Below are 9,872 nucleotides of genomic sequence, written 5' to 3'. Positions count from 1 at the left end.
TCATAAATTACAATGAAGCATTTCCATAATTACTGTTACATAAAGGAGTGGGTGACGACGGCAGGGAGGGAGTGTGTGAAACGTTGACAGCATGGTGTGTTTTGAAGGAGATTTGCGATGATTTGTGACGGTGACCACCAAAACTGCACATGTGTGATTTATGGGTAAATCAGACCCAGATGATGTGGTTGAATCTGTTTTTACTCATCACCACTGTGGTTCTGTGACAGTGTTTTTAGCCAGACATGAACCACAGAGAATTTTAAACTCAACTTAGACCATAAAAATTATTACATAACCATTTGTTTCTGTTGTATGTAAAACTAATACTTGTCTCATAAAACTAAAATTATTGACGCTTAAGAAAAACTGAAGACAACATTTTTAAATTATTTGTCTGTAGATTTGATTTTTTAAATTCGTCTTAGAACTTTTTGACCATCTTTAGTTCAGTAAATACCATATACTGCATCAACACTGATCTTCCAGTCTCAACCAGTGACTCTGACGGTGACGATGTTCCAAACTGACCAGGCAGGACCAGCTTGTACTTTGAAGTAATACAGATTTCTAAATATTACATAAAAAACGCGACCTTGAAGTTGAACTGTTGGAGTGAACGGAGGCCGTGGCTTCATTTAAAGTGTAGCTCACGTCAAAGGACTGATCTAGAATGAAAAGTCGCTTTTGGAACCCGAGGTCATCTTATCGTCTCCTGATACCAATCTGATGCCACTGTGTTGAGTATTGAGTTTGAAGCAGAGGTCAAAGAGCGGAGCTTCAGGAGAGACCACAAAGAATAAAGTAAAGATAAAAGTAAAGAAACAGTAAAAACCAACCAAATCAGGATAAATGAAAATATGTTGGAGCTCTGAGTCAGAGCAGCTATCATATCTACACACAGAACATCTGGAACATCTGCCTCTTTACTTTGGTCTGAGGCAGTTATTTAGGAAGTTTGCGGCACCGATGTCAGAGAACATCCGGAACATTCCGGAGCAGAACTGATCCTCACATGCAGTTGGTTAGATTTTTTTTTAAATCCTCTGCTGCGTCATCGTCGTCTTCAAAATGTCGCCCAGAAAGGTGAAAAAATCTGCAGGTTAAAATACGTCTCGTCATTCTGTTATTATTATTTTAGTCGTTGCCCGGTGGAGGAAGGGAGGTCTGTTATTTCAGATGTCTCTCTCTCTCTCTTTCTCCCTCTCAGCTGGTGACTGTGACATATGTCAGTGTCATTCAGACACATCATTAATTCAGTGTTTTGTCTTAGCAGGCAGTGTCAGCCCTTAGGTTTATAAAGAGTGTCTGTTGCTTCTTTCTCGTCAGAGAGACTTTAAAAAAAATGGAACCCATAATATTTTCAACCTGTTAAGTCACAGGGTATCATTGAATAACTCGCCATTAAGCATAATTAATTATGATTAATTGTGACAAGTTCTTCATGGGTTGACTCTAGCTCCCCTGGTGGCCTTAAAAAGGTTAACACTGTATAAAATAAATAAACTAATTGTTCATTTAAGATCTTTCACCTGATCTTTGATCTAGTTTTTAATGATCTATTTTCCCACGATGCATTGCTCTCAGTACATGCCAAACCAACACAGTAAATCCAAATTCATTTTTGGATGCTTCCTGACAGTGCATGGCAGTGCCACCTGGTGACACCACGTTGAATGGAGCCATAATAATAAATAAATAAACAACAAGAGCCTGGAGTTCAAACTCACACTGATGCAACCTGATACCAATCTGATGCCACTGTGTTGAGTATTGAGTTTGAAGCAGAGGTCAAAGAGCGGAGCTTCAGGAGAGACCACAAAGAATAAAGTAAAGATAAAAGTAAAGAAACAGTAAAAACCAACCAAATCAGGATAAATGAAAATATGTTGGAGCTCTGAGTCAGAGCAGCTATCATATCTACACACAGAACATCTGGAACATCTCCCTCTTTGCTTTGGTCTGAGGCAGTTATTTAGGAAGTTTGCGGCACCGATGTCAGAGAACATCCGGAACATTCCGGAGCAGAACTGATCCTCACATGCAGTTGGTTAGATTTTTTTTTAAATCCTCTGCTGCGTCATCGTCGTCTTCAAAATGTCGCCCAGAAAGGTGAAAAAATCTGCAGGTTAAAATACGTCTCGTCATTCTGTTATTATTATTTTAGTCGTTGCCCGGTGGAGGAAGGGAGGTCTGTTATTTCAGATGTCTCTCTCTCTCTCTTTCTCCCTCTCAGCTGGTGACTGTGACATATGTCAGTGTCATTCAGACACATCATTAATTCAGTGTTTTGTCTTAGCAGGCAGTGTCAGCCCTTAGGTTTATAAAGAGTGTCTGTTGCTTCTTTCTCGTCAGAGAGACTTAAAAAAAAAATGGAACCCATAATATTTTCAACCTGTTAAGTCACAGGGTATCATTGAATAACTCGCCATTAAGCATAATTAATTATGATTAATTGTGACAAGTTCTTCATGGGTTGACTCTAGCTCCCCTGGTGGCCTTAAAAAGGTTAACACTGTATAAAATAAATAAACTAATTGTTCATTTAAGATCTTTCACCTGATCTTTGATCTAGTTTTTAATGATCTATTTTCCCACGATGCATTGCTCTCAGTACATGCCAAACCAACACAGTAAATCCAAATTCATTTTTGGATGCTTCCTGACAGTGCATGGCAGTGCCACCTGGTGACACCACGTTGAATGGAGCCATAATAATAAATAAATAAACAACAAGAGCCTGGAGTTCAAACTCACACTGATGCAAACACTCATCTGCATTAATGCCCCCCTCCCTCCCACCCCGCCACCCCACACACACACTGGGTTGACTACATTTTCGGGCTCTTTATTTAAAGCCATCAGGCTAATTAGTGTGCACACACTCCCAATACTGAGAGGTTCCTACAATGTTTGGACAATTATAAATACATAAAGCGCCATCTGCTCCACACTGCCAGGCTCCGAGCAGCAGCAGCTGAGATGAAGCAAAAATTTTGCCAACTACCTACTTAGATTTGAGTTATCGACGTATCAATTTATCGGCGTCTGCCAGGAAAAAGGAGACATTCAGTGTTAAAAAAAATGACGTCCCTCTGAGGTCAGGACAGCTGAAATCTAAAGGAGTGGCACTTCTCACAGATCCATTATTTATTCAGACGCCAGCTCCTAATGTTAACCTGTTTGTTATAAGGAGAGAAGGCACTGTAAACACACAGGGCTCTCTGTGCCCTTCATAATAATTTCTCTCATAAATAATAAATTAGCTAGAGAGCTAGAGCACCGAGGCAGAGGACAAGCATTATGGGATGGGAAGAAAGAGAAGGCAAACGTTGATGGAACACAGAGCTTTAATTGTCTGAATATGCAGCGGTGGCTTGGTAGCAGTACGTTATATTTATATTCAACAGTATTTGTCACATTAATGTTGTTTTGTGCCATTTTAAACTGAGAAAATTTAAAAGATAAGAATACAGAAACTACATATAAGTATATTTTCAAGTTCAAGTTAAAATCATGTTAGAAAATGAACAAATGTTACAAATTTTTAGCTTTTAGCTGCTAAAGTTGTCGACCAGGTCAAAAAGTTCTACAAAATGCTGAAACAAAAATCTAATCATCTGTAGAATGGGGATTGAACAAGTCATTTTGATGCTGTAAGGCAAGAGTGTTAACCACTCTCCCAAGGTGTAGTTTGGCCAAGATAATTATTTTCATTAAACATTGCATTTCTGTAACATTAAACTTTGAATAAATCCTGCTACACATGCTGCTGTGTGTTTTCAGATTTATTTTGAAGGTTTCCTGGTGGGCGTGGCTTACTTCCTTTCACTTCCTGTCTTGTAGATTGGCTGCCTCGCCCAGATTGGATTCACCTGTGTCCCCCCCCACCTCCCACTACTTCCAGCTTCTTGACGTGTTTAGTTTAGTTTTTTTCTTCTAGATTCTTGGAAGTTTCTTTGTGATTTGTTTTGGAAAGTTCCAGATAGTTCAGAGTATTTTTGTTACGATTCCAAATAAAATCAGAAACAGCTCCAGATCCAGCAGAGCTCATTTTTAAACGGGCAGCCATGTTTGATTCCATCATCGACTCTCCGGCCTCTGCGTGTGGTGGTGGACGATGACTGTGTTTGTTTCTCACAGTCTATGGACCAGATGCCTTTAAGGCCGACATGATTGATGAGGTTCCGGGCAGATAATGGCTCTAACTGCATCGTTTCTTTCCAAAATGGTTATGAACAGTGAACGCCGAGACATATTCTGCACTGCTGAGACAACAAAGACAACAGGAGCGCCATCTGCTGCTGGGGATGACCAAGGTGTTGACACGGAGTGGACCTGGATCAGAAGACATCTAAGGGTAGGTCCAGGTCTTTTTTTGATTACTGCTGGTTTGTTTCGCAGTGTTGACGTTGTTGTCTTTGTGTTTCCTTTAGCTTTAAATGCTAAACTGTAGCTGTTGTGGTAGAAATTAACCTGCACGTCACCGACGTCACAGACGTCACGGTGACGTGACCTGCTTCCATCAGCCAAGGCTGCTTTTCCATCAGTGTCTTTCTGACTTTTAAACATTTTAGTGAATAAGTAAAACACCTTTGTTACGTCAACATTCCACTCCTTTCGGCAGTGATGCTTAGAAACTCATATAAACTCATAATTCTGGCAGAATGAAGTTGTTGGCATTTGTTTTTAATTTAATCAACTCAGGTGTTTTAAAGATCCACAGAATGAAGAGCTTTAGAGTTTTTTTTTTAATATTCCTGGAGCGGATTTATTAAAGTTTTCTTTTCACAAACAATTTAAAAACATATTAAATTTGTGTTTAAAACTCAACACGGCCCCCGTAGGCAGTTATAAACAGCAGACGTTGGTTTGTGACGCAGCAGTGAGTCTTTAGTCTGATCTGTTTTGTGTCTTCAATGTAAATGTGCTACAAATCCTCATATGTTGTGTTGCTGCTAATTCAAGGTGTGAATGCATTTTTAAATGTGTTGCTGTGTGTGTGTGAAGTCTTAAGTGTTAGTTGATAACACATCAGTTGGTGTAAACTTTGAAACAGTTTTCTCCAACATGACTCGTGTTGCATCTAATATGTGACCCTAAGACGTGGTTGGGTGTTTTTTTTTTTTTTTTTTTTCACTTGACTGAAATTTAGTTTAAAAGATCCACCTTTTGGCTGTTTCTCCAGTTGAAGGACTGTTGAAGGACTCTGGTTTGTTATCAGTACAGTGGATGAGCTGATTTACTGCGGTCTTGATTGTCTTCTTCTTCTTGTAGTGCAGATTTTTTCGCTCTCTCACAGGTTATTGCGGTATATAAAAATGTTTACATTTCCAATAATTACATTATTTATGTGTTAAAATAAGCATTTTATAGCCTAAATTTTTGTTGTGTTGTAAGAAACAACCCGTACGTACGGGTAAACAAGATTTGTGAAAGTTTCATTTCAGACCAAACTCACAAGTACCACAACCGTTCAACACTGGTTTTATTTTGTACTTGACAATCAGCTTGTACACTTTGACCTCTTACTGTTCACCGCTGGATGGTAACTCGACTCCTGCTGTTGGAGAATAACAAGCGTTTACTGTTTCCACAATGATTTTATTTCTTGAGACAGAGCTCCAGGATTGTTTTTTTTCCCCCAGTATACTCTTCAGTACTGCACTTTGGTCAGGCTCTCTACATTACCTCAGTCTTAAAACTAACAAGACGTTTCAGGAGCTTTTAGGAGTGTGGGCTGTTGAGAGGACGTTGACGTTTGTAAAATCAAATTTAAAGTTCGACCTCACTCCTCTTCATCACCATCATCAGCCGCGGTGGACAACGCACTCTTCTTTGGTGTTGGTTTATTCTTGGTTGAAAATGCAGGTGGAAGTTAAATTGGCGTGTTGTTGGAGCAGACGTCAGTCAGCGAGACACCTGGCAGTTCATTAGTCGACCGGCCTCTTTCAGACTGTCTGCATTTGCATGCTCTCCTTTCGACGCGTTGCTCTCACCGCGTTGCTTGCAAATGTTCCGCGCTCGCCCTTCCACACAGGCCTTTAAAACCTGAGTGCACACGTCCTTGTCCGGATGAATAGGAGTTGTAAAGTTTACATGTGAATTTGGATGCAGTCGGTGTCCGAGCTTCCTTTTGAATTAACCTCCCAAAGCCCTGTCGGACCCCCCGGGGGAGGGGGGGTGTCATTAAAATGCATAGTGCGAGGATGGGCATCTCTCAATCCCCCACACAGGAGGAATTTTTTACCATTCCGGTCACGATGCAAACATTTTCTAAAGACACCAAATATGTCAGGCTGAATCCCAGAAGATGAGGTCACTGAGTGTGAGCATCAGCACACAGCTGTGGTACAAAAAATGGCAAATAAAGGAAACACTGGAGCTGTAGCTGTACAGAGAAGAAGAAGAAGAACTTGAAAATGAAGTTGAAAATGAGAAATCTTTGTACAAAAGTGAGTCAGACCTCGGGATCTTGTGGATAAATCTGTGGTGGTTCTGTTGAAGAACAGAGTTTATTGAACACCTAAAGCTACAGGAACAAACAGGATCAGCCTCCATCATGTACTTTATATCACATACAGAGGAGCATTAACAATATTCAGCCTTTAAAAAAAGTACAAAATTGTAAACCGTAGATACAATCCAGAGAGCTTGATCTTATTTTCGGAGCCAGTTCTTAACGCAGCCAATTTCACTTCTTTGTGCTCTCCACATATTTCACAGACTTTTCTCCTATTTCTGGACAAACACTCTGCTTTGCTATAATTATGTAGAGGAAAAAAAAAAGTTACTGCTAAAAAAGGTTCTGCTTAAAAACAGCAACTGAGTGTGTGTGTGTGTGTGTGTGCGTGTAACAAATAGGACAATTGCAGTTTTGTTTTGTCAGGGAAAATGTAATTATTAAGGTTTCCTGGCTGCAGTCTATTTTTGGGAGCTGATGGCTCATTACTGGTTCTGCTGTTCCAGTTCTTATACACAGGACGGTGGAACCACAGAAGATCACTAGATGTGTCATGTGGCTGCTGCGTGTCGGAGCAGATTGGACTTGATGAGCATTGTGTCATATTTATCCATCAGTTTAATGGAGGCGAGGCCAACATGTGGAGCATGAGTAGGGACAGGGTTCTGGGTTAGCTTTAAGAAGCTGTTAGCATAGGGAACGATCATTATACATTTATATGTTACATATTATTTATGTGTTAGCAATTTGGACCTGTTCTTTGGCTAATGTAAATATATATCTATGTATATTAATATAAAATATGTATTTAGATAATTTTGGGTCATTTTCCTGCATATTATTTGGCTACATTTTTTACGTAATAAATAAACGGCAGAAAAAACGTTTTTCTCACTGAAGTGGGATTTCTCTTCTTCAGAGTTAAACCCTGACGTGTGCCATATTCAAGTGTTATTCGAACCTCTGACTTATTTATAGCTCATCCTCTAACCCTACACCTTGTTATTGTAAGCACACTCTCAGACTCTCGCACATTAACTCTGTGATTAAGGTTAAATTAATCCTCAAGTGCTGGGGAGGATTTCTTCTTCTTTTTTTTTTTTTCTTCGTTCCTGCACTGAGCGAATTATCCAGCCAATCCTGACAGATGCCGTGTTGACGAGGCAGCTGCCAGCGCTCAATCCAGAAACTGGGTCAAGTACCATGACATTTGTGACAAGTCCCTGCCAGGAGGGCTATGACACGGTGGCACCGCGGCTCTCTGACATACCTGCAGCGTGTCGCAGGCGTCGGAGAAGACCTCCGGAACCTCACGGATTCTCCCGTGGTGTCCATTTTTTTCGGCGAGCCCATGCCTGCGGACGGCAGAAGGAGGCTCACTCTCATAATTAGGCTCAGTGGCTTCCAAGGGCGTCTAACTTACGCCCGCCGTTTAGGGATGAGGACGACTGCGCCTTCTCCCTCATCCTGGCTGCATTATTAAAGTTGACAGAGCTCGTTGCAGAGTGTCTCAACCATTCTCTTTGTACTCCTTCACCGTAACCTGCTACCCCCAGCACCCGCCCCACCCCTCCCACCGCCCTCCTTGGCATCGCATCACCACATGTGTCCTCTGTGAAATGGAAATGCTGTGCCATTAAAAAAAAAGACCTCAACCTGCTGCACTTATGCTAATGTAGACACAGGGAAATATCACAGAGAACGACTGAAGGAGGCAAAGTTAGAGAAGGGAACAAAAAAATTGTCCGGGTTCGCTCTGAAACTCCAGGAAAGTTTGCAGTCTCTAATTGGAAATGAATGCCGTTGTTACTGGTATTCACACTGAGCAGATTCCTGGGTGGGTTTAAAGTCGACAGCAGAGCAGTGGAGACGACGGAGAGGAGGAAATAAAACACCGCAAACACAGGTCGCAGATAACGAGGCCTCCGTTTGTGAACAGTGTGTGTGTGTCTGTGGTTAACTAGCATGAAGACTGGGCTAACAGTGTGCTATATGATTTGTTATCATTGTACTTTTTTTTTTATGACGTTTGCATTTCCTGTCTGTGAGTGATTTCCTCTTTCCTCCAATGACAAGACGATTAGGTTCATTGTTAACTCTAAGTTGACCATAGGTGTGAATGGTTGTTTGTCTCTGTATGTGATGGACTGGTGAACCGTCCAGGGTGTAACCCAGCCCCTCCCTCACCCTGTGAATATCTTGCAGTTGTTTAAGCTGATATTTACCTGTGATTTCTGTAGTGCTTAAAATGTAGTGTAAAAAAAAAACAAGTCAACCAAAGAAAGAAGTTTTTAAAAAAGTTAATACTCAGCAGGGGTGTCAAACTCATTTTTACTGGGGTCCACATCAGCAATACAGCTACCGCAATATAGCTACCGCGGGCAACACAAAACGGCTTGGCAGGCCGCACTTGGTCCCCGGGCCTTGAGTTTGACACGTATGCTTTAAAGTCAGAACGCCCAAAGTCAAAATCACCCTTTACTTTCTTGTCTAAAAAAAAAATCCTCCTTAAGATATTTAAAAAAGCAGCAGCTCAGCAATAAGAGAAACCTAGCGGTCCTCGTACTAATCAGTTTAGTTGCATTTTGGTGGCGCGGGATCGACCCCAGTGTCAGCGCGCAGAGTGACGGTAATGATAAACCGTAATCAAACCCGGCTCCCAGGAGAGTCCGCTTCATTGCTCACTGCACAAAGTCGAAAACAGGGGAGGAAAATTAAGTGTCCCTGTGATCGGCGCCACAGAATACTGAGTGTGTAGGAAATTAAAAAGCAACGCCGGCTGCACTGGCCGGGGGAAATGCTGCCAAAGCATCAAGTTTTTTGGTTGTGAAAAACGTTGTTAGGTGTTTGTCCGCCTTGTAATTTCCTCTGAACACAGAGGGTATATCTTTATTGGGCCGCAGCAGGATTTATGAGCAGTATGAAAATGATGGAGAGGCTGAAAGTCTCATACTGTAGGTCTATATAGACCTAGTTATGACACTTTCCACTTAAAAGATTGGAACAACTGGACTGTTTGTTTTCCCCTGGACTCCTGCCTCCTCTACTGTGATTGGAAAACCAAGATCGTTCTTTCACTCGTGCTGAACGAGTGCTAACATCTGCGAGCCTCTCCTGCATTTGCATAACATTTTAATCAGATAAGGACCATGTTTTTTTGTTTTTTTTTGGAAGGGGTTACCATGACGACGCGGCTGTGTTAATGGGATTAAGTGTCCACACATGGCTGTGATGAAGAACGACCATGTCAAGATGTCTGTTTTTTCACGTGACGTCGATCTTCCTCCTCTCTTGCGCTTGTGATGATGTGGTGTATGATGATGATGATGATGACAGCGTTGATGATGATGCCGAAGATAATTATTACAATAACAGCTGCTGCTTCCCAGATGGATAAATCAGTGTGCAC

The 9,872-nt window shown here is 41.3% G+C and overlaps 1 long non-coding RNA gene across 1 annotated transcript in view; it reads left to right on the top strand.

Moving 5' to 3' along the window:
- The first annotated feature begins 3,320 nt into the window (after window positions 1-3,320).
- The window catches only part of LOC103377153 (uncharacterized), a 119,345-nt gene continuing 112,793 nt past the window's right edge, over window positions 3,321-9,872 (top strand). Inside the window, exon 1 of the long non-coding RNA XR_003049340.1 lies at window positions 3,321-4,360. This is a non-coding gene — a long non-coding RNA (uncharacterized LOC103377153). The remainder of the gene's footprint in view (window positions 4,361-9,872) is intronic.

The sequence above is a fragment of the Cynoglossus semilaevis genome, chromosome 3 (assembly GCF_000523025.1).
Source record: "Cynoglossus semilaevis isolate Cse_v1.0 chromosome 3, Cse_v1.0, whole genome shotgun sequence".
NCBI lineage: Eukaryota > Metazoa > Chordata > Actinopteri > Pleuronectiformes > Cynoglossidae > Cynoglossus > Cynoglossus semilaevis.
Note: the sequence above shows the minus strand (reverse complement) of the source record. Positions and strands in the feature narration are given on the sequence as shown.